This window comes from Tenrec ecaudatus, chromosome 13 (assembly GCF_050624435.1).
Source record: "Tenrec ecaudatus isolate mTenEca1 chromosome 13, mTenEca1.hap1, whole genome shotgun sequence".
In the NCBI taxonomy this organism is placed as follows: Eukaryota; Metazoa; Chordata; class Mammalia; order Afrosoricida; family Tenrecidae; genus Tenrec; species Tenrec ecaudatus.
The window spans coordinates 133460534-133486768 of NC_134542.1; the positions used below are offsets into that span (position 1 = coordinate 133460534).

General features: G+C 37.9%; 1 protein-coding gene and 1 non-coding gene across 3 annotated transcripts in view; both read right to left on the reverse strand.

The window, feature by feature from the left end:
- DPP10 (dipeptidyl peptidase like 10) overlaps nucleotides 1–26235 on the reverse strand; it is a 775824-nt gene that overhangs the window by 170609 nt on the left and 578980 nt on the right. The gene's annotated exons all lie outside the window — the stretch shown is intronic.
- LOC142425309 (U1 spliceosomal RNA) lies at nucleotides 24904–25066 on the reverse strand. Its single transcript, XR_012779655.1, has one exon. It is a non-coding gene; the product is annotated as a U1 spliceosomal RNA (small nuclear RNA).

Below are 26235 nucleotides of genomic sequence, written 5' to 3' on the forward strand. Positions count from 1 at the left end.
GGACATGATCCTACTCCTCCAGTGGAAAGATGTGTAAGGGTAAATCACACAGCTGATGATGTTTGATAAAAATGAGGAAATAGAAAATGAGGAAATATTGTGAGTCAGGATGCCAATCAAGAAGCAATATGAAAATATCTTAAGCTACAGTTTTACTGGTTTTTCAGGTCTTATTTAATATTTTCATGATATTTTCTTATAACAATCTAGGTTTTGTGTATCTCTTTTATTGTTACTATTTAAGAATTAAATGTATGAAATATACTTACTACCTTTTGGTACATCATTTTTTGTATGTAAAATGGTCATTAGGCCAGCAAACTGATAAAGCATTTGAATCCCATCACTGTCAACACCCACTCAGAATAAAAATGTATGTGATCTTCAAGAGGTTTTATTACCACCTGACAAAACATATACTTCTTTGTAAAGCCAATTTTCTGAAAAACTACAGAACCCAGGTTGTGAACCTCAAAAATCAAATATTTGTCAACTATTCAAAAGGCTGGTGGATTGAATGCATCCAGATGTTCTTTTAAAGACCAGACAACCAACTTTTTTTTAATTCTTTTTTTTGAAAGACTAAAAAAAAAGAGAAAATGGTGATATTGATTCAATTATGACTCACACCCACCCTGAATGTGACCCAGTAGAGTTGGTGCATTGGCTGTTTGGTTGTCATTGGTATAGAAGCAGATAAGCGGGACTTTTCTTTCACTGGGGGGATCTGAAGCATCAATCTTTAGGTTAGTTGGCTCGCACAACTTTGCACTATCCAGGAAGCTTCTCAGAAGGTTAAGCTGTTGCTGTCAGTGGATTCTGACTCACAGCAGAGTAGAATTCCCCAGAGGATTTCTGAGCCTATAATCTTTTTTTCTTTTCTACCAGTTTTATGAGCACTGTATCCACATGTCATACACTGAATAATTGAATCACATCTAAAAGAATTGTACAATTGTGATATTCATTTCTAGAACATTTTCTTCTTCCTTGGAGTCATTGTTATTTATGCATTTTTTTCTAATTGTGACTAAAATATACACAACGGAACGTTTTCCAATTCCACATCAGTGTCATCAATCATGCTCTAGGTGCTGCACAGCCACTAGTGATCTCCTTTTCCAAATGATTCTACCACCATTGACATAAACTCTGCGTTCCCTAGGCAACAGCGCTTTCCTCTTCACTTCTGGTAACCATTGGTCAAGCCTGCTTTCTTTCGGGTTTTTTATTTTGCCTTTTTTTTTTTTTTTTTCATGAAGCAGACAGCCACATCTTTCTGTCAAGATGTGGCAACAAGTTTAGGGTTAGCAGTCCAGTGCTTAACTACTGGGCCCCCAAGGATCCTTTAGAAAACCTGAGGCCATTACTATCCTATGGAGCACAGTTCTATACTTAAAAATGTGGTTGCCATGAGTTGGAATAGGGTCAATGACATCGTTTTCATTTTTGCTTTGCAGCACCCATTATATGGGTGACGTCAAACTCCAAATATATGGCCATGGGAATAATGTAAATTTTTTTTTTATTTCAGCCCTTACTAACTAGAGATGCTTAAATAGTGGCCTAGAGAGGAGATGAATAAAATAGGAGACTATGCATTTGGGGATGAGTTAGGTATGCTATCATACAGGGAACATTATGTTTCTCTAAGTTATGTAGATCTGGGAAGATATTTTTGTCTCCATTTAGGTCTTTATTAAGTTATATTATTATTTTCTCAGATTTATACAACTAATATTAATACTTTCAATTACTTTTAAAAGCCTTTAAAATACCTACAAAGGATACATATCACAGAGATATTATAAAATTTTTATTCAAAGCTCTCTAAAAGTTCATTGTTATTCTTATGGCTGCAAAAATGACCAAAATTAAACAAGACTACAAATATTAGTAAAAACAATGCTTGAGCTCTCTCTTTGCATTCCAATTATAATGGTTCTCTCGTGTGCTAGAGTGAAGCTTCCTTCAAGCTTTCCTCAGGAATAAATAGTATCTAAAACTGCCATTACTATAGAGTTGTAGAAGCAAAAATGTTTTTTCCTGGTGCAGTGAATAAAGAATCAATACATTTACATCGTGATGCTGGTGAAAATATTGAAAGTGCTGGACATTCCCAAAAGAATCAATAAATCTGTCTGAGAACAAGGAAAGTACAGCCAGCCAGACTGTTCCTCAGGAACAAGTACAGATAGATTGTTCCTCAGGTGGGAGATTTCATCTCCCAAAGATTAGAGATTTCATCTCACATACATTGGACATGGCATCAGAAGAGACTATGCTCTCAAGAAGGACATCATCTTTGGTAATCAAGAAGGGACAATGAAAACAATGATGATGGCCAACAAGATGGCCTGACACAGCGGTTGCACCAATGGGCTCAAACATAAGAACTTGCGAGGATGGCACAGGACAAGGCAATGCTCCATTCAGTTTGTAGATAGTGTCACTTAGTCAGGACTGACTTGACAGAGCACCTAACAGCAACAACATTTGGTTGCCATACATCTCCCTGACATCTGTGTTTAGCATCAAAATTTAAATGTTGAAACTGCTGCAATGGCTGACAATTGATGAGAAATGTACCACCTCAGAAAACATGATCTCCATCTCAGAAGTTTCTATCAAGAAGACAAACACCAAGCAAAACTTTGCTGTTCAAAATAGACAGGTATTCACATAATCACTTTTCAGCTTCATATTTTTAGCCTGAGGCGGAAGACCACAATAAAGAAGTTAACCATGACAGGTCTAGTAGCCCCAAACAGATTAAAGTAACAAGCTACAGGGGTTTCAACTATATCTCTTGATAGTTATGTGTACTGTAAAGACCGCAGCTTGCCATTTGTGGGTAATTGAAACCTAGCCCAAGGATAAACTATTTTTAAAACCTCAGAAGATTTTTGAGATGTCTGTATTACCAGCAGATCCCAAAGGCTTCCCCTTATTGTTTTGACTTTCATAATTGAAATAGAATAATTAATACAAAGAATATTGAAAATAAAAATGAATAACAAGAACATACTGACACAGTAGAACTTCTCCCACAAGTTTCAAAGGCTGTGAATTTTTACAGAGGACATAACCTAGTATTTCTCCAGCAGAGCAGCTGATAGATTCAAACTGCTGACCTTTCAGTTAGCAACCCATTTTATTACCCACTAAGTCAACAACACATAACCAATCATGCATGAAGCACTAGTTCAAGCAAGATCTTGAATAGTGTATAATGTTGGAGATATTTTTAAAAGTATTCTCAATTATAATTATATTTAACTTTACTGGATATATTAGACAGGTTTCTCTAGAGAAATAAAACCAGAATGCTAATAATTTTATATATTTTATATAGATAGATAACATAATAAATAAACAGTCAATTAATCTATAAAGCAGTACAAATGGCTCAGTGCAACTCACTCCCGTGAGACAGCTAATACACTGTCAGTCCATCAAGTCTTGAGGACTGCCAGGTTGTACTCTGTAGAGCAATTCGGGCTATTCGGCCACAGGCAGCAAACAGCAAGGCAGGTCACTAACAGTCAACCGTATGACAGGGTCCAACAGTCCTCAGCTCAAAAGATGTATATTCTAGTAGCGTGACGAAGCAGGTCTTGAAGGAACCTCAAATTTCAGTGACAGTCCACGGGTTAGGTGTCCCACAGGTAGTGTAGCTTGCAAATTGAGGCACAGAACAAGCAAGGTAGCCCCACACTGGTCCGATGACCAGAAGGGCGAGGCTCACCGAGCCACTTATCTCTTCTCCCTTCAATTAATCCTACATGTGTTTCATTGGCCATGCTGGCACAATCAACCTTAACTATCTCACTGGACATCTACGAAGCCCACCTGGTCTAAGTCTTGTCTGCATTCATTTTCATTTAAACATCTTTTACCCTCCAACACATATGGATGACTTTTCTATTTTATACTGATTTATCTCTTTTTTTTAACATTTTATTAGGGGCTCATACAACTCTTATCACAATCCGTACATATACATACATCAATTGTATAAAGCACATATGTACATTTTGCCCTAATTTGCTTTTATACTTTCTACCTGGGCAAAGTAAGTCAAGTTCAAGATGCCTGCTTTCTGACTTCATCCCTCCGCACACTCTCTTTTGGTGGATTGGTACAGGAAGCAGGAAGGCAGCTCTGTGACAGGTGAGTTACTCTTCAACACTTATTCGCAGAAATGGCTGTTGTCATGAGGTCTTATCGAGTCAGGTCGGATGGGTAGCAGACCTATGTCCAACAGAACAGAACCCTGCCCAGTCCGCCGCCAACCCACGAGTTGTCATATTTGAGCCCATTGTTGGGTTTGAAGTGAATCCCTATCATTGAGGCTCTTCATCATTTTTGCTGAGCCCATCACTTTGACGAGAGTAATTAAGAGAGGTTTAATTTGGTGGGGGGTTGGGGATTTCTCTTATGGTAGATTAAAAATGTAAATCCTATTTTGCTTTAGCTGTTTTCCACACACCGAGAGATGCCCACATACTCTCTATGTTAATCAGTTATTACCTAAGGTATTCCTGTCAAGAAGAGTTACATTTACAAGGAAAAAAAGAACAAAATACTCTAGCAATTGATGCAGGAACGAGAGCTTCATAACTTTGCGTGACAAGACTTTCTCTGCACTGTAGTTAAATTGTTGAATTAGTATAAATAGCATTAATTTTCATGGCCAGGAGAGGATTTAAAATAGGATTATGGATTTGCCAATGACTCAAACAGTTAGGAAAGCTGTACTGTGGAGAAGCAATTATCAAACTAAGTGGCTTTTATAAAAGAACACCGATCATGGCTGGAACAATATAGGCAAAAAGATATCTGTTTGTCCTGGGAGTAAGTGTCAACCATGATGCCAAGGTTGTCCTAGGAAAATGAGTCACTTCTTATGATGAATGAGTAGCGATAATGTGGTTGGAGTGATATATTGGTCCTTTTTTGCAGTTTAGAACTATGATAAACAGGTAGGAAGCTCTAGTGTAATAAATACTATTTACAAAACTACAAACAAGAGCACTACAAAAGCTTTTGAAACACTGAAAAAAAAGCAAGCAGGCAAACTCAAGTAGGCTGCATGAACGTGGTAAAGAACAATAATTGTATAAAAGGAAAAATATGAACTGAAAGCATTAAAGACATCATAAATATTCATTATGTTAATCTTCTTTCATGTGTTTTATCTCCATACTCACTATATACCTGTGAGAGACTCTCACCCATCATGGACACACTACAAATACATCCTGGATTGAAATCAAAGCACAATGATTGCATAATCCCTGGCATTTCCATCGCAATAGCAATATATAAGACCATATATAATACATATATAATATCATAGTACATGTATGATATAAAACATATATTATCATCTGGTCTGCAGCAGATTTTGTTACAAGTTCCCGATAGTGGAACTCAAAAACTACACACAAAATTGGATAAGGAAATCAATACTTAAGTTTTGTTTTATTAGGTATACTTATGCCCAAAATGATATAAAAGTGTGAGTAAAAATAAATTTACTAATTAAATAAACAAAGATATATTCACCCTATAGTGCAAATAATTAAGCAATCAACTCCAAGTCCAAATGTTGGTGTTTCAATCCACCAGGAAGTGCCTCTAAAGAGATCGATGAGTCCGAACAGTCATCACTTTAAAATTCCTCTGGGGCAAAGCTACTCTGTACAGGAGTGTTGCCTTGAGTCAGGATCAATTTGATAGCTACAAACGACAAGCAGGTGATGGAAAAATAACCTAAAATGGTCAATACAGCTTTTATTAATCAAACGCTGTTACCACATGGATAATTAAAACTCACATTTGTTATCTGTGTGTTTTTTTTAATGATAACATATATAATTTTGAAATGTATACTTATTTGTTCAAATACTTACCAAAGAATAGCTTTTTAGGTTGTTCAGATTTTTCACATATAGAATGCTGTCATTATCTTCATTGCATATTCGTGCATATTCTTAGGATATTTTCTTAAAACTAAAATCTATAGCTCAAAGGATAAGTACATTTTGTATTTTTATTCTCAGAGTAATTTTCTAGAATAATTTAAAATTTTGCACTTCTAAGTTTTCCACACTTATCCACCTTATGATCCCATGCTATAATTTATATTATTGAAAGACAAAACAACATACTTTTTATATGTACATCTGGGTTATTTTTCATCTTGAATATTTTTTCATAAACGTAATCCTTTGTACTTCTTCTCTTCTGACTTCCCTATCCATGGCTCCCTATCCATGTCCTTTACTGTTATTTGATGAGGTTAATCATTTTCTTTTTCTTTAAAACTCCTTTTTTAATATTATACACTATAAAGTATTGGGTTCTTTTTAGTGTTTTTCTTTTCATGAATGGAACACTTTACCCAATATATGTTTGATTTTTGAATCTGTGCTTTTTTAATTAAATAAATTTTAAATCTTGTATAGATTATTTCTAATAGTTATTACCACTGAAATTTTCCTCAATATTAGCATACTAAGGAAAACCTTTATTCACTCAACAATTATGAACTTTCTAATAATTTTAGTATTACTTTTTTAAAAATCATTTTCTTGGGGGCTTGTATGACTCTTAGCACAATCCATACATCCATTCATTGTGTAAAGCACATTTGAACATTTGTTGTCATCATCTTTTTAAAGCATTTGCTTTCCACTCCCCCTCCCTCATGAACCCTTGATTATTTGTAAATTATTATTATTTTGTCATATCTCACAATGTCCAATGTCTTCCTTCACCCACTTTTCTGTTGTCTATCCCCCAGGGAGTAGGGTATATGTAGATCCTTGTAATCGGTTCCCTCTTTCTACTCCACCTTTACTCCACCCTCCAGGTATCACCACTCTCACCACTGGTTCTGAAGGCTTCATCTGTCTTGGATTCCCTGTGTTTCTAGTTCCTATCTGTATCAATGCGTTTCTTGTGGTCTATCCAGATTTGTAAGGTAGAATTGGGATCATGATAGTAGGGGGAGGAAGCATTTAAGAAGTAGAGAAAAGTTGTGTTTCATTGGTGCTACCCTGAACCCTCACTGGATCGTTTCTTCTCTGTGACCCCTCTATAAGGGGTGTCCAGTTGCCTACAGATGGGCTTTGGGTCTTCACTCTGCCCCCGACTCATTTGCAAGTGATCCTAAATTAGTGGCAAGGAGGGTGTGAGAGGCCTGGTAGGGAATCAGCAAAGGCAAGGTAACCGAGAGAAATTACTGAAACCCAAACAGAGGCTGCGCATGATAGTGGGACAAGATGAAAGTAAAAGGAAATAGCTAGGAGGCAAAGGGTATCTATAGAGGTCTAAATACAGGCATGTACATATGTAAATATATTTATATAGGATGGTGAGCAAATAGATCTACGTGCATGTATTTTTAGATTTAGTATTAAGGCAGCAGATGGACATTGGACTTCCACTCAAGTATTTACTCAATGCAAGAACACTTTGTTCTATTACATTGGCATTCCATGCTGCACACCTTCCCAACACCATTGCTGAAGACAAATATGTGCATTAAAAAATGGGGTTATGAAAGCTGATGGTGCCCGGCTATCAAAAGACATAGCATCTGGGGACTTAAAGGCTTGAAGGTAAACAAGCAGCCATCTAGCTCAGAAGCAACAAAGGCCACAACAAAGCACACGAGCTTGTGTGACCACGAGGTGTCAGGTATCAGGTATCAGGCATCAAAGAACAAAAATTTTTTTCAGTGCAACATTTAAACAAATAAAAAAGAAGGGAATTTATTTTAATTGTGTGTTTATCTTAATATAACCAAAGACACCTGAATCACCCTTTAAGTGTTCAATAACCACCACCTCTTTGGACAGTAGTGATTAAGATTATGAATGGAAATGTTGAAATAATTTAATTTTGTTATGAATGTCCTAGTGCAAACTACAATACTTAGATTCATAGTGGGCTTAAATAAAAGTAACAGGTCAACACACTTAGACACATGTATCCTTTTCTAATAATTAATTTTTAAGTTTACATCGGCAAAATCAAAAGTCAAATAAATTTCTTTTTCTCATTCATGTACCCAATAAGACCAACATGCTCAATAAGGAATTGAAAAACTGGAATGATAACTAGAGCTAAGATGAATTATATTAATCATGAAAAGTATTTTGCTCCAGTGGTCTCTGGACATGTTCTGAATATCACTAGTTTAAAATAATGAACTTAGTTATCAGTAATATCAGAAGCCAAGAATGGCCTTTATTTATTAATTATGGCTAATATAAAGGTATTTAACTTTTACAGTGCAATTCATTCATCCTTTTTTTTTTTTTTTAGTTATACACAAACTCGCTGGAATTGAGTCAGTTACAGTTCAGCAATCCTGTAGAACGGTGTATAACTGCCCCCTCTGGAGTTTCTGAAAATGGAAATATTTATGGGAGCAGGAAGCCTCGGGTTTTCTCCCATAGAGCAGTTAGTGGTAGCTTCTGCAAATAATTAGGAGAACCCACGTGAAGGTGTATTCGCCTCTGATCCCACACAACCTATTATTATAGTAATAGTAAGAACATTGAAATGTGAAAGAAAGGCATTCAAATATAAATCCTATGGAACCCTACTAGTCTAGTGAAAGGCACTATGAGCAAAATTTGGGAATCATGACACCCATCAAGCTGATTGAAAACTATGTGATCCACTTTATAAAATGGTGACTATACTTATTTATGAATGTCATATTTTATACAATAAATCTTAATGAGAAATCAAAATTAATTGCAAGAGATATTATGTTCCAGATATATCACATGTCTGCTTTTCAACAATTAAGCAAAGTAGACAAAATACTGTGCTTTTGATTATGTATATGAACAGTATCTAGGAAACTAGCATGTGTTGAGGCAGCCTGGAAGAGTTTTGGGATCAGGTAAATGTGCATTTGAATTCTTGATAAAGATGAGCACCAAATAAATCTAAGTTTCAGAAAGATCAATATGCAGACACTTAACAAATATATCAAGTAACTGAAATGCAGCACTCTGGGTGGTGCAAAGGTTACCATGCTTCCATTAATATATTACAACTGAAAAGGTGGAGGTTCAGAGCTACCTAGACCTACCTCAAAGGAAAGGCACATCTATCTACTCCTACAAACATAGCCATTGGACCCTTAGTGATTACACTTCTACTCTGACATCCATCAATTTGCTCTGTGAACTCAGAAAGGCATTTGTTAACCTTCCTCCTTTCTTTCTTTCCTTCCTTTCTTCTCTCCCTCCATTCTTCTTTCTATTCCTCTCTTCCATTTGTTTTGTTTATTTTCCCACGTAGTATGAATTACATTACACACAGCTAAAATAACAAACAAATCTGACTTGAAAGAAGAACACTTGGAGACAAGAATGACAAGACTTTGTCTCATGTAATTTGGACATGTCAAGAGACACCGGTCCTTGGAGAAAGACATTATGCTTGGCAAAGTAGAGAGAGAGGCAGCAAAAAAGAGGAAAGGTCCTCAGTAAGATGGATTGACACAGGAGCTGAAACGATGGGCTCAAATACGAAAACAACTGTGAGGATGGCCCAGGAGTGGGCAGTACTGCGTGCTGTTGTACATGGGGTTGTTATGGGTCGGAACCACAGCACCTACATGGGGTTCTTATGGGTCAGAACCACAGCACCTACATGGGGTTGTTATGGGTCAGAACCACAGCACCTACATGGGGTTGTTATGGGTCAGAACCACAGCCCCTAACAACTAAAGCAGCATGAATTACTCTTAGTTCTTCTTCTAACAAACTATTTTTCTTTTTTCTTGAATATGATCTTCCAAAATGTATCAATGATTTTAGAAGGGATCTATCAACTCCCCTGACATTATATAACTAGATTGATCAATGACACCTAAAGTATTATGGTCACCATCACTGTTATAATGGTCATGAAGCAAGTTTTAAACATATCTGGAACAGAAGAAAACTCTTCGGATTGTTACAGTCAGGTCTGGAAAAAAATGAGAGATTAGTGGAGCAATCTTGCAATCTCAATGGAGCTCTTGTGTTAGAATGAAGTGAACGAAATAGAAAAGAGAGAGGGAGATTGACTCTCGATGATATAATGGCAACATGTAGTCAAGCAACACTAGACACTACAACAAGAGGGAGGTTTCACAATCACGAGTCGTGAATTCCATTTTCTCTAAATATTTTTTTTAAAAACGAGTAATTTGTAAACAAATGATTTTTATTTACACAGAAGGTAATGAAACAGACATAAAATCGACTTCAATTTTTTTTCTATACGTGTTCTTCTCTATTAACAATAGTGTAGAACCAATCGGACCTTCAGTCCCATGGATGCCTGGCAGATTGATGTGGCCTTGAGAATAACATCCACTGTAATCGATGAAATATAACTATTGTTAACTTGGTGTCATATATTGTTATATATTCTTGGTAGAATAGTTTTTCTGCAGGATACATTGAATTCTAAAGTTCTCTCAGTTTATTCATTCATTGTTCAGCATTTTGGTTCTTGTGGAATATTTCTAACATACATCTACTATATTAGAATTATGAAAATTAATAGATCTATAAAATTAAACACGTTTTTTATTTTCTAGGTTCTTTTTTTAGCTAGGATTGAATGAAGCAATATAAAGATCAAATGTATGATGAGACTTAGTGGGAAGAATGGTAAAAATTTTTGATGCTTCATGAAATGTTCATGGTATAGAGTGCCAAAAGAAACCAGCAGTTGACAAAAAAAATAACTCATTTTAATTTATAAGACACAGAAGTGGAAATACACATCTTTATCAATTATGAAGAAAACATAACGTTGCTCATGCTCTAAGTAGAGAGAACCTATGATTAACAGAGGAGCCCTGGTTGCATAATGGGTACATGTTGGGCTGATACCCACAAAGACAGCAGTTCAAAACCACCAGCCTTTCCAAGACAGAAAAATGGTGTTTTCTACTCCCACAACAGTTAGGGTCTCAAAAACTCACAGGGGCAGTTCTACCCTGTCCTATAGGGGCTCTGAGAATCAGCATCAATTCAATGATAGTAACTTTAGTTTGATTTTTTTTTAATTAACAGAGGAAGACACATTCAGCATTGTAGACATCTCCATTGGGTCAAGTTACACAGTTCTGGGAGAATTAAATTTCAGCTAACTTTCTGCTCAATGAGTGACTAAAACATTGCACCTGTATGAGCTGTAGAAAAACAGAGGTTTTAATGGAAATTTTCAACAACAGGAATTGAGATCCTGAAGCAATCCTTAGAATTGTAACAGGAGATAAACCCTGGCTTGTCCAGGCAAGTAGTGGACATGATTCAGTAACAGCAAAAGCAGACTAGTGAAGAGCAAATGTCATGAGAATTTTTTTTCAGGTGTTCAAGGTATTTTGTTTGTTGACTTTCTGGAGGACCAAATATCAATAACTATAAGAGGGTGATTTTTGAGAAAACCACAAAAGATTTACCAGGAAAGTTCCTGAGAAAACACCAAAGTAAACTTTTCCATTCCCAGACATCTTGGTCATTCCTCCCCTCAGACAAGGGCAATTTTGTGAGAGTTTCATTTACTGTACACTTACTCTCAACACATTTATGAACCCAATTCCAATCAATCCACGCTGACTCATAGAAACCCTGTCTGGCAGTTAGAGTGCCGTTAACGGTCAATTAAAAGAGCAGACAGTTTCAGCTTTCTCCAACAGAGCAGTCGGTAGATTTTAACTGCAGCTTTTAACTACAGTTGGCAGCCCAGGGCTTTATCCACTATGCTACCAGAAATAAATATATATATGCCACCATAAATATGCATATATGTAGATCTAGGTATACTTATATAATACATTTTCTATGACACCTGCATGTGTTGTTGTTCGCTGCCATGAAGTCAGTTTCAATTCATAGCAACAATGTGCAAAAGAACAAAGCACTTCTCAGTCCTATGTCATCCTCATAATCGTTCTCTTGCTTGAGTTCAACCATGCAGCTACGGTGTCAACTCATCTTGCTGCATTCTTTTGTTGTTGCCTCACTATTTTAGTAAGCATGAAGGCCTCCTCCAAAGGCTGGTCTCTTGAAAACATGTTCAAAGTACATGAGATGCAGTCTTGCCATCCTTGCTTCTAAGGGACATTCTGGCTGTACTTCTGAGACAGATTAATTTGTTCTTTTGGTAGTCCATGGTAATTCCAATGCTCTTCATAAGGAGCATAATTCAGACTCATTGGTTTTTTCTTTTGATCTTTGCTATTAAATCTCCAATTTTCACATGCATGTGAGAAAATTGAAAATACCATCACTTGGGTCAAACACACATTAGGCCTCTAAGTAATACATTTGCTTCTTATCATTTTAAAGAGACTTTCTGCATCAGATTTACCCAATGCAATGTGTCCTCTGTGCATTGTTTGTGGATCCAAGTAAAAGTTACAGAGGGTTTTATTTGTCCTGAATTCCATGAGTCAAAAGTGCTTATCTGTACCAATATATATACACCAGTCTAGGCAGATTCTGAAGGTAGAAATGGGTCATGGTAATGGAGGGGAGGAAACATTCCAGAATTAGAGGAATTATGTGTGTTTTTTCGGCCGTATACTGCGCACTGGTTGAATTGTCCCTTCTGTGTAACCCTTTTGTGGGGGGATGTCCAATTGACTACAGAGGGGCTTTCAGTCTCCACCACAACTCCACTGTTTCTCATCGATATAATTGCTTGTTTGGGATCTTTTGAGACCTGATCCTGCTGACATCTCTTGATCGCACAGAATAGTATGCTTCTTCCACGAGGGCTTATTTGCTACTTTTCTCCATTTATTACAATGTGATCTATTGGTACAGTTGTTAAGATTTTGGTTTTTATTACATTGCTTTGTAATCCATACTGAGAGTTGCAATTTCTGATGTCATGAGCAATTTCTTGATGTGTTCCTCACTGTCAAGGTTGTGTCAGTGCCTATCAGGGATTTTTAATAAGGTTTCCTGCAATGTTGATGCCATGTTCTTCTTATAGCCCAGTTTCTTGGATTATTTGTTTATCATATAAATTAAGTAAGTATGCTGAAAGGATACAACCCTGATACAAACCATTCCTGATTTTAAACCATGCACTATTTCCTTGTTCTCTTCTATGGCTGCCTCTTGATCTATCTTCCAGTTCTGCGTGAATATAATGAAATGTTCTGGAATCCCCTTATTACTCAATGTTCTTTATAGTTATTATGATCCACACAATCCAATGCCATTACACGGTCAATAGAAAACCAAAAAACTGGAAGATGGTGACTGAGTAACACATACCAGAGGGACTCCACAGAAATCAGCCAGGAGAATTACTAAAATTGAAATTAAACACCGCTGGAACAAAGGAGGAGCATCATAAAGATAAGGAGGCACAAATCCACAAGGTTTGAGGGGCTGGGGCCTTTTGGCTACCACAGTGGAGGCCAGCTAGGGTTTGACATTAGACTTGCCACTGTCTCAGCTAGAGCTGGGAACATTTGGAGCCGGTGCAGGGGATAAATCTCAACACAGCCACAGCTTGATGCTGCCTTGGAGCAGGGATTAAACCCTTGCAGCCCCACGGCAGAGATCAAGGCTCAGCTATATTGTTACTTTTGCTTTCCTCTCTTCTCTCTACCCTCCGCCCACCCCTAGTCTCAGTGGGCTTAGTTTTTATTTTTTCTCCTCGTTGTCCCTTTCCTGTTCTCTCATACTCCACTGCATACCTCCAGACCACTCCCCTTAGCCTAAGGCATTTACACCTGCCCCTCACCCAGTTAGGTGAGTTCCACCTTGTGCAGCATAGCTCTAGGCTGGGGAAAGCCCCTCTGACCTCCACCAGGGGGTACTCTGCCTGACTTCTTACCAGAGAATTTTTGCCTGTGTGGTTGGGGAAGGTTCTATTTTCCCTCTGTTATCCCACAAGACTGAAGGAACTCCCTCCTGCCTACCTTAGTGCCTGACATGGCCTAAGGCATCTCAACCAACACTCACCAATGTTCCAAGCAACTGCAGAAACCTCTGCACAACATCCACAGTAATCAATCTGGCCAGGGAAATTCCACCCACCATTATACACCAAATCAGGAAATCCACCGGCCTTCTGGGGCACTCCTCTTGAGAGTGAAGCACAGGAGGATAAACTGGTAGGCTAGTTACCCAGTGAAATTAGCTGTAGGCAGTTCAAAGAAGCAATCCCAAGAGTCTCCCAGAGAGAGCCAGTGCTCTTCAATTCCCTGAAAAATGGCACCTCACTCCTCGAAAACAACACAACACAAAGAGCAATCAGCCTCAACAAACTCAACAACAACAAACATGAGAAACAAAAGGCAATGACAGAAGATGTCCTGGACCTAACAATGCATAGAAGTGGACATTGAGCTGCCACAGAAATGAATTTTCAGAATGCTTCTTGGAGTCATAAAAGATATGAGGGAAAACAATACAGAAAAATGATGAAATGATAGAGGAGATAAAGTCCATACACCAAAGGGAAATACAAGAGCTTAGGGAGAAGATAACAAAAACCAGTAGCAAACTCACATACCTTGAGAGTTGACTGGAGGAAGTAGAGAACTGTACCAGTGACTTGGAGGGCAGCAAAGCAGACTTTAACAAACATGAATAAAAATCTAATAAGATCATCAGAAAAGCTGAAGAAAACTTAAAAGCTATGTCTGATGCTATAAAGAGGACCAATATCAAAATAATTGGAATACTGGAGGAAGACATATCAAAGAAGGCACATGCAACAATAGTGAGAAAATTCTTGGAAAAAAACGTCCCCAGTTTAATGAATGAAAACCAGGCAACCATTCAGGAAGCTTTAAAAAGACCAGCTAGACTGAATCTCAAGAAGAAGTCACCAAGGCACATAAGAGTTAACCTATCCAACTTTTAAGAAAAAGAAGAAAATCATGAGAGCAGCTAGGGAAAAACAAGCAATCACATATAAGGTTTCCCAAATAAGAATATGCTCAGGCCTATCAACAGAAACTATGAAGAAGAGGAGAGAGTGGAATAATATATTCCAAAAATTGAAGGAAAATCATGGAAACCCAAGAATATTCTTCCCAACCAAATTATCTATCAAGATAGATGGAGAAGTAAGAGTCTTCCCAGACAAGGGAAAACTCAAAGAATACGTTAGAAGAAATCCAGCCAACCCAGTATGAGCAGAACAACACTCACCAAGCATAAATTAGAGACCGCCACATAGAACAACCTCCCCCAGAGGGCAACAAAGAGAAAATTTAGACCCTAAGATAGAATTGACTCAGGGATGGAAAGAAGTCAAGAATCACACACACACACACATACACACACACACACATGCACACACACACACACACATGCACACACACACACACGCACAACACACTAATAAGAAAGAAAGGTAGGAAAACACCCAACAAAAAGGTATAAGATGACATCACAGAGTCCACAGATGGAGGTAATAACCCTGAATATCAATGGACTGAACTGAGCCATTAAAAGACCGATGCTAGCAGATTGGCTTAAAAAACACAACCAACCAATCTGCTGCCTACAGGAGACACATCTCAAGGCTATAGACAAAAATAGGCTGAGCATCAAAGTCTGGAGAAAGGTAGACCAGGCAAACAGCAATTCAAAAAAATCTGGGGTTGCAATCCTAATCTCAGATAAAATTGACCTCAAAGTGCAAACCATAAGAAGAGATAAGGAGGGACACCATATAATGCTCAAAGGAATTATAGACAAAGAACCACTAAGCATTGTAAACATATATTTCCCAAATGAGAGACCCGCTGAATACATCAACCAAACACTCCAAAGATGGGGGGAAAAAATCACAGCCTGAACATTTACAGTGGGTGACTTCAATACACAGCTCTCTGAGAAAGATAGGTCACAGGGAAAGAAACTCAACAAGGAGGCTAGAGATCTAAAACACTACAAATAGACATTTTGACCTGAGAGATATATACAGTTTTCATCCAAATACAAATTTATTGACATTCTTTTTAAGCCCACATGGCACATATTCAAAGATAGACCTTGTGCTGGGGCATAAGGTGAATCTACATCTATTTAATCACATTAATATCATACAGACCTCTCTATCTGATAACTGTGCCATAAGGCTGGAAATCAACAAGAGAAAGACAAAGAAAACAAGAGAAAACAATTAAAGGATGAATAACTCTAGTGCAAAAGGAGTGCGTACTGGCACAGATCAGAGATGAAATTAGGAAACTTCTAGAAACCAATGAGAATGAGAACACAATGTACCAAAACTTATGGGACACAGCAAAGGCAGTACTCAGAGGAAGTTTCAGAGCATTACATGCACACCTGATAAAGGAAGAGAGACTCATAATTGATATGCTAGCACAAAATTTACAGCAACTAGAGCAGAGTCAGCAGTACAATCCTACTAATAATAAAGAAAAGAAATAATAAAAACAGGGCTGAGATTCAGGAGGGGGAAAATAAGAAAACTATGGGAAAAATTAATGCTGCTAAAAGTTGGTTCTTTGAAAGGATAAACAGAATCGACAGACTGTGGGCAAACCTAAGCAAAGAAAGGAGGAAACAAATTTCAATAGCAAGACTGAGGGATGAAAGAGGGGGCATTCCAACCGACCCTAATGAAATCAATAAAGATAATTACACAGTACTACAAGGGATTGTACTCCAATGAATGCATCAACTTGGAAGACATGGACATATTCTTTGAAAAGCAATCCCTCCCTACACTATCCCCAAATGACGTCTAGAATCTCAACAGACCCATAGCAATAGAAGAAATAGAAGAAGTGATTACCAACAAAAAAATCCCCAGGATCAGATGGCTTCCCTGGAGAATTATATCAAGCATTTAGGGAAGAAGTAACACCAATCCTACACAAATTCTTTCATCATGTAGAAAAAGAAAGCAAACTCCCCAACTCCTTCTTTGAATACAGTATAACCCTGATACCTAAACCGGGCAAGGACCTCACAAGAATCAAGAACTACAGACAAATATCCCTAATGAACATCGATGTAAAAATCCTTAACAAAATACTGGCCAATAGAATACAAAAGTATATAACACAAACATTTCACCTTGACCAAGTGGGATTGATACCAGGGATTCAGGGATGGTTCACCATATGAAAGACCATTAGTATCCTTGACCACACTGACTTGAAAACTACAAGGACCACATGATAATATCGATTAATGCAGAAAATGCATTCGACAACATCCAACACCAATTCCTGTTTAAGACACTTTTGAAGATAGGAATGGAAGGAAAACATCTCAAGATAAGACCACAGAAGAGGAGATCAAATAGGTGGTACCCTCCACAATAGCCAACCACAAATTGAAATATCTAGGGATATACCTATCTAAAAGAAAAAAGATCTATATGAGGAAAATTACAGAACACTATTACAAGACAATAAGAGTGACCTCATAAAATGGAAGAATATCCCATGTTCGTGGATTGGAAGACTCAATATAGACAAGATGTCAGTTCTGACCAAGGCACTATATAAGTTTAATGTAATCCTGATACAATTACCCTCATCTTTCTTTAAATAAATGGAAAAAACTGATTATCAACTTCATATGGAAAAGGAAGAAGCCCAGAATTAGCAGAGAACTCCTGAAGAAGAAAGACACAGTGAGAGGGCTTGCTTTACCTTACTTTAGCATGTACTGTACAGCCACAGTTGTCAAAACTGCATGATACTGGTACAATAGCAGATACTCACACCAATGGAAAAGAACTGAAAACCCAGAAATAAAATCATCAGCATACAGACTACTGATCTTTGATAAAGGCACAAAAAATATCCAATGGGACACAGATGCCCTCTTCAATTCATGGTGCTGGGAAAAAAGTGGATATCTAACTGCAGAAAAAGAAAGAAAGACCCTTATCCCACTCCATGCACAAGAAGAAGCTCAAGGTGGATCGCAGACCTTGAAGTAAAGCCCAAAACTAGTAGGGCCACCAATGAGGGAACTGGGACCAACTTGAGAAATTTGGCACAGGGAATACATAGGCTATCAGAAATAGGGAAAGACACAAACACAGAGGAAGCACAAATTGACAAGTGGAATATAATGAAGATAAAACACCTGTCTACATTGAAATAATTCACCAAGGGAATAATAAGGGAGCCTACGGATTGGGAAAACATCTTTAGCAATGACACATCAGAAAAAGGCCTTATTACTAAAATCTACAATACTTTGCTAGCCTACTAAAAGAAAAAAATACTAATTGCCCACTGAGAAGGTGGGCAAAGAACCTGAACAGAAATTTCACAGGGCAGAAATCCGAATGGCCAATAAATATACGAGAACATGTTCCCAATCTTTAGCTATAAGAGAATTGCGAATTAAAACAACAATGAGATACCACCTAACACCCTCAAAGATAGCCCAATTCAAAAATCAGAAAACAACAAGGGTTAGAGGGGCTGTGGAGAGACAGGAAATCTGATCCACTGCTGGTGGACCTGTAGGTATGTATAGCCACTATGGAAATTGATCTGGCGATATCTAAAAAAGATGAAAATGGAGCTACCATATGACCCAGCAATCCCCCAATGGGCATATACCCAGAAAAGGCAGGAAACAAACCACGGCCAGACATCCGTACTCCAATGTTCATCGCGACACAGTTCACTATTTCAAGGAGCTGGAAACAACCCAGATTTCCATCAACTAACGAATAGATCAAAAAACTGTGATACATAAAAAGCAGTTATAAACATGTGAAGCACATTGCTGCATGCGAAGAACTGGAGGAAATCATGCTAAGCAAAGTAAGCCAAGCACAAAAAGACAAGTACATGAATCTGCTGGGGTAAGTTTAAAAAATGCAAAAGAGGCATAGGGAAAAAGCTACTGTATACAAACATTCTTGGGGCAAGGACCAGGTAGTATGGTAGGAGCCAGAGCAAAAAATCCAGGGATGCATATGGTAGTCAACTAAAAAGTAGGGGGGGGGGGCATAAAAAATAAATGGGTAGCGGGGGGAACAGGATACTAACCCACCCAAGGAGTAGGTATTGTTTATATCTCCACAGGGAAAGAGGAACCAGACATCAACCCAGTGCTGCAAGATGTGAATGCAAGAAGCCAGCATGGAGTAGGGAAACAGTGGAAAGGTCTAAGGGCCGGCCCAATCCCAACTACAACTGTCCCTCCCCCCAGAATAATTTATTTTAGAGGACAGCACTGAAGCTGTAGCTCAGGGAGTGGGACCTGTCTCATCAGAGCACATGGGAACAAATGAATGTGGAGGAAGAGAAAGAGGAGCACTGGCCCACCAAGCCTTGAGGCCGATATTCCCCTCTAAATAGCCATTCCACAGAGAGGACCATATGACTGGCCCTATTCTGAGAAACAACATCCCTCACTAACCAATATCCCTACTGGGGACAACACTGGAGACAAACAATGGGAATTGCGCCCAATCTGATCCCACCAGACGGAGGCAAAACACTAAGGGCGTGCAACAGAACAGCAAGGGGAACCGAGCAACACAGTCCTCAGGGAATACCAAAAATAGATTTGGGGGCTAAGGTTTGGCACCCCAGCATATTTAACTCCAAAACACTTCTAAAGGCCAAGAAAGAGTCCTTGAACTAACTACAAGCTTTTCTTTTTTGTTTGTTGTTGTTATGTGTTTTTTTGTCATTGGCTTTTTATTGTTTTGTTTTCTTTTGTTGCTTGTTTCTTCTTTGTCTTGTTTTTGTGCATGCTATTATCTCCACAGGTTTGTCTAAATAAAATAGGCTGGATGTACAATCTGCAGGAGAAAACGGTAGTACCATCGTTCCTGGGGGGACATGGGAGAGGAGGAGGTGGCGAGAAAGGAAGTGGTGTTAACAAACCTAGGGGGACAAGGGAAAAACAAGTGATCCAAATCAGTGATGAAGAGTGTATACAAGGCCTGGTAGGGCATGACCAAGGTTAATTTAACCAAGAGGAATTACTGAAACCCAAATGAAGGCTGAGCATGATAGTGGGACAAGAGGAAAGCCAAAGGAAACAGAGGAAAGAGCTAGGAGGCAAATGGCATTTTTAGGGGTCTAAAATAAAGGCATATGTATATATATATATATATATATATATATATATATATATATATATATGTATGGAATGTATATATGGAATGTATATATATGGAAAATAGATTTATGTGCATATATTTATAGGTTTGGTATTAAGGTAGCAGATGGACATTGGGCCTCCACTCAAGTACTCCCTCAATGCAAGAGTATTTTGTTCTATTAAACTGGCATTCCATGATGCTCACCTTCCAGACATGATCGCTGAAGACAAAGCAAGTGCATAAACAAATATGCAGAAGAAAGCTGATGGAGTCCGGCTATCCAAAGATAAAGCATTTAAGATTGTAAAGGCTTGAAGGTAAACAAGCAGCCATCTATCTCAGAAACAACAAAGTCCACATGGAAGAAGCACAGACTGTGTAATCACTAGGTGCCGAAAGTATCAGTTATCAGGCATCAAAGAACAAAAAATCATATCATTGTGAATGAGGGGGAGTGCAGAGTGGGAACCCAAAGCCCATTTGTAGGCAACTGGACATCCCCTTATGGAAGGGTCGTGAGGAGGAGACGAAATAGTCAGGGTGCAGTGTAGCAATGATGAAACATACAACTTTCCTCTAGTTCCTAAATGCTGCCTCCCGCTCACTCCCCACTATCATGTTCCCAATTCTACCTTACAAATCTGGTTAGACCAGAGGATGCACACTGGTACAGATAGGAACTGGAAACACAGGGAATCCGAGACAGATGATCCCTTCAAGACCAATGTTGAGAGGGGCGATATCAGGAGGTTGGGGTAGAAAGGGGGAACCAATTACAGGGATCTACATATAACCTCTTTCCTGGGGGATGGACAAAAGAAAAGTGGGTGAAAGGGAGACATCGAACAGTGTACAATATGACAAAATAATAAATTATATAATATCAATGGTTCATGAGGGAGGGAGGAGCAGAGATGGAGGGGGTAAAATGAGGGCTGATGCCAGGGGCTTACATGGAGAGCAAATGTTTTGAAAACAAAGAGGGAAATGAATGTACAAATGTGCTTTATACAAATTATGTATGTAAAGATTGTCATATGAGTTGTATGAGGCCCTCCAAAAATGATTAGAACAAAAAGTAAACCAAAAAACCAAAGTCACTGCCACTGAGGCAGTTCTGATGCATAGTGACAGCATTAGAAAGAGTAGAATTGCCTTTGTGTATTTTCAAGACTGTAACAAATTTTTATATTATTATTATCAATCATTTTATTTGGGGGGTTCTTATAAACCTTATAACAACGCATCATTCAATCGTATTAAGCACACTTGTACATGTTTCCATCCACGTTTCTAAAACATGTTCTTTCTGCTTGAGCCTTTGGTATCAACTCCTTTTTTCTCCTCTTCCCCTAACCTCCCACCCTTGTGAATCCTTGATTATATATTAATGTTGTTGTTGTCTGTTGTCTCCCTTCACCCACATTTCTGTTATTCATCACCCTGGGGGGTGGGCTATATATTCAATTGTATGGTGGGTCTCCCCTTTCTCCTTCTCCCCCATACCCTCTGCCCCCATAGTATCACTACGCCACTACTGTTACTGATGGTTTTATCTGTCCTGAATTCCATGTCTTGAAAGCTCTTATCTGTACCAATGTGTATACTCTGGTCTAGCCAGAATTTAAAAAAATAATTTTATTGAGGGCTCATATAATTATTATCACAATCTATCTATCTATCTATCTATCTATCTATCTATCTATCTATCTATATATATATATATATAAATATATAAATTATGTCAAGAACATTTGTACATTTGTTGCCCTCATCATTCTCAAAATATTTGCTCTCCATTTAAGCTCTTGGCATAAGCCCCTCATTCCCCGCCCCCATCTCCCTCCTTTTTCACTTTGATTAATTGTTTGTTTGGGATCTTTGGCTATCTGATACCTGATCCCACTGATACCTCATGATCATACCAGATGGTGTGGTTCTTCCTTGTGGGCTTATTGGCCTTCCTGCTAGATGGTTGCTTGTTTAACTTCAAGTTTTTTGGTTTTTTTTAACTTCAAGTTTTTAAGACTACATATGCTATATCTTTTGATAGCCAGGCACCATCAGTTTTCTTCACCACATTTGCTTATGGGCATAAAGTCCTGTCTTTTAGATGAAGAGCAGCTAGTGGTTTTGAACTTCCCACCTCATGGATTGCACAGCCCAACATGTAACCACTAGGTGACCAGGACTCTGTAATCAATAGAACAGAAGTAAAATATTTTCAGGAATTATCTGCTTTTACCCACGAGCCATCTGACATGGTGTCCCATGTGCCACATTCTCTTCTGAATCCACATCGAATCTCTGGCAGTTCACTGTCCATGTTTGAGTTAACTTCAGCACGATTCTACTGCATATGATATCAATAAGCTTCTAAAACATCTGTAATTAATTTATGTACATATGAGCTAAATATGAATTACTATAGTCATTTCACATATGAAATAAATGTTCTTATAGGAAAGTTTAGTCAAACAGTACTGCTACAAATCACAGAAACCTGCATTATATTAAGCACACATATCAAATGTGAAATTATTGCTGTTATATATATCCTCTATCTAGCTTTATACTCTTCTGAAAATGGTGTTTCCCTCACTCTGTTACATGAAGAATTCTGTACCCACAATTTATGTCTTATCAAAATGGTGGTTTTATCATCCACAGGCAATTAAATTATATTTCATGTCCATTTCAATGTCCTTTATGTTTAAGAAGAAAACTTAAGCCTGAAGAGACAATTTTAGTGCTGGATGGTGGATGTAATAAAGTTTTCCAATGAAACTATTGTACAGTCTTTGCTTCCTTCAAAGAATCAGGTGCTTGATTGCAATAGATAGATTAGATAGATAGATAGATAGATAGATAGATAGATAGATAGATAGATAGATAGATAGATAGATAGATAATATAAAAATGGCAACAGTAACAGAGAACACCTGAGAGTAATTTTCCTGGTTTCTTAGGAATTCAGTTGTCAATTTTCTTAAAATTTCTTCCTACTAAACCCCAGAGATAACTCTGCATCCTGTGAGAAAATCTATCAGCATAACATTTTTGGAGTTCCAAAAAAGGGTTACTAGAATCTTCTGAGCTAATATTTCTGCCTTGAAGTTACATTCACTGGTCCTGGCATATGGTAACCTAATACTTTCCCTAGGAAACTCTGATACTTGTAAGTTTTGTCTGCGAGTTCGTGTGGCCCTTGCAATGGATTATTGAACCGAGCAGAAAGGTAGTATGTGCTGGAAGGAAAGGGTGTTGCCAGAACAAGGAAAAGATGAATGGATGATGGAGACATGCCTGATCTCTCCCTCCCAGCAATCAGTGTTGGGTTGGTGATGGATGGCATTCTCCTCTTTTGGGTGAAGCCAGAGGGGTTCAGACCTAGCCTTCCCCCAGGTATGCAGGGTCCTACATGAAGAAAGCAAAGGACCACTAAAGACGGCAGGAAAAAGAGAAATGGGTGTCAAAAGACACTCTGAAACTTCTCGCGCTGTTGCTAAAGCAAACAGAAGAAATGTAAAAGAGAAGAAAGATAAAAATGCTGAACAGAAGAGTTGGAAAGACACTAAAGAAGACAAATACAAAGGAGATGCGCCAAACCCTGGAGTTAGCAAACCCAAATGAGAGAACATGCGCAACATTCTTCCAGCTGCAAGAAGTCAAGACAAACGTCTATGCTCAAGTTGCAATATTTCAGGAATGTATGAGCAAAATATCGAAAGGCACGGGAAACATCAAAAGAAAATGAATGAAATTATGTAAAGTTTGTACATAATACTGTAGTCTATGGAGTGTGCAATAACAACATTGTGAGATGTATGAAATAGAGTTTGCATTATGAAATGTGAAAGAGACAGGAAGCGGGTACATGCTATTAGGAAAATGGTGTTGTCAGAATTATTTAATGCAGAAATGCAAGAAACCATCAGGTTGTAGGAGAAGGATCAAGCATACTTACGATGAACCACCGTAACATGAAGAAACATTTTGAAATGTATGCCCATACACCACGGACTTCCAGAATAACAAACAGGTCTGCTTTAGAAGTAGTAGAATCAGAATGCTCAGTAGAAGCAAGTACTTTGAAAATGCTAGTAGAAAGGATCAATCCTTTCGAAGAAACCTCATACTTGGTCAAGTAGAGCATCTGTGAAAACACACCCAAAGCAAAGAACAGGTGTGATGGCTACAACGTTGGGCTCATCCTTAGCCACAACTTTGAAGACTGTACAAAGTGAGATAGAGTTTGTACTGGTGTTTGTAGGGTAAGTTTGAGTCAGAACTAACTTGACAGTACTTAAAAACAACAAATATTCTTCCGGCATCTATATAATTAGGTTTCATTTCAAACCACATAAAGAGAAAATTAGACTTGTTGCCAACATTTTTGCAACAGTAAGGAAATTTGAGTTTTGGAACGGACCACACCATCTAATGAAATTAGTTTAGTTATTCCTGTCATCTGTTTATGCTTGGATAGACCAAAGCCACTATCTTTAAATTTTGTAATAAACAACATCAGACAAGTGAAGAGGTGAAAACACAGGATTTGAAAACCAGAGGCTAAGAAATAACCTTCGCTCTTACTCTCCCCAGCTATTTGATCTGTAGAATGTACTCAAATTTGTAGAGTCTGTTATCTAATTGCTGGTTACAAATTGGAAATGATACATGAAAGTTCTAAGTGCTTTAAGTGTGACATGGCAGTTCTATAATAAATGAAACATATAAAAATTCTAGGACAGCCTAGTTCTTTTTATTTTAAAGGGGATAGTGCGAACGCGTCCCCCACTACCACAAATTATGCAGTCGAGTTTCCCACATTTGGGGAAATCGCAAGGGTCAGCACACCTGGAGTGCAATGGATGAGACTCACCCTGGGAGAACCACCTTCACGATCATGCTATATCTCCTGCCAGGTGAGTATGACAGCCTAGCTCTTAAATTAACCCCAGGCAATGAACATTTCTATATTTCAGTGACAATAGGATTCATCCATTTGGGGGGTTGGGGCAGTACCAATGTGGCAAAACTGAAGTGATGCCCTATGAGAGAGACAAAAATAACATTGCTTTTGACATTTAGGAGATGGTTAATTAATAAAATGTTGTAACAGGAATTTGACTGAGGCTGATAGATATGACAAATGATAGCAGAGGAAGTTTTCCTTTCAACAATTAGACTGAGTTCCTTAATGTAAACGAAGAGCCATGTTTAAAATAAAAATGGCATGTTTGGCATATAAAACCATCTTTATTATTCTTAGCATTAACTCCATAATGTTATACTCTTAGAAAGTAGTATCTCATGAAATCAGCATTATATGAAAGTGGGAACTCAATATCTAGTTCACATTCCTCATTTGGGTGAGGTGGGGGTAGCGAAACTAAGTCATACCACTAGCGTGTGACTTATTCAACAAACTGATATAAGTTGACTTTCATATTTCAGGTCTTTGACTGAATCACAGATTTTGTAGTTATTTATTAATGTACACCTTAACTGTCTTTTGAAGCTACTTGGAAGTGGATTTACTACTATACGACATTTTTATTTCTATTGAAATATAAAAAGAAAATGCACTTCATGGAATATTTGGGGATGGACACTTGACCAGGAAAACAGTGTTATAATGACATCTCTAAAAGCTCTGAATGATGTGGATCTGGATCCATCCGTGTCTAGGCCTTGCATTTATCTATAAAATGAGACAATGCACATGCTTTCTTTTCAGGACTAGCATTTTCACCAATTTTCCATATATAATGGACAGTGATTTTACATAGGATTATTAGTCAAGGCTTTCCATATCTTTTAGATGATTCTGAGTTATAAAGAAAGATAAGTTTAAGTCGTTTAAGTTGTCAAAAATAATGAAACTTTCTTTTTTTTCAGTCATCATTAAGGTTTAGTGTCTATCTATCTAATAGGGGTGGTTAATGGTGGGACTCAGTCAGTTCCCACCAGTTCAGCAGAAATGATAACTGACTTTTGTTGAGCACAGGGAACCTGCTGATAAAATGGCTCTTGTAATCAGGACCCATAGTAATGATGTTAAATCCATCCATGGGTGTAAAAATACTAGATAGAACTATG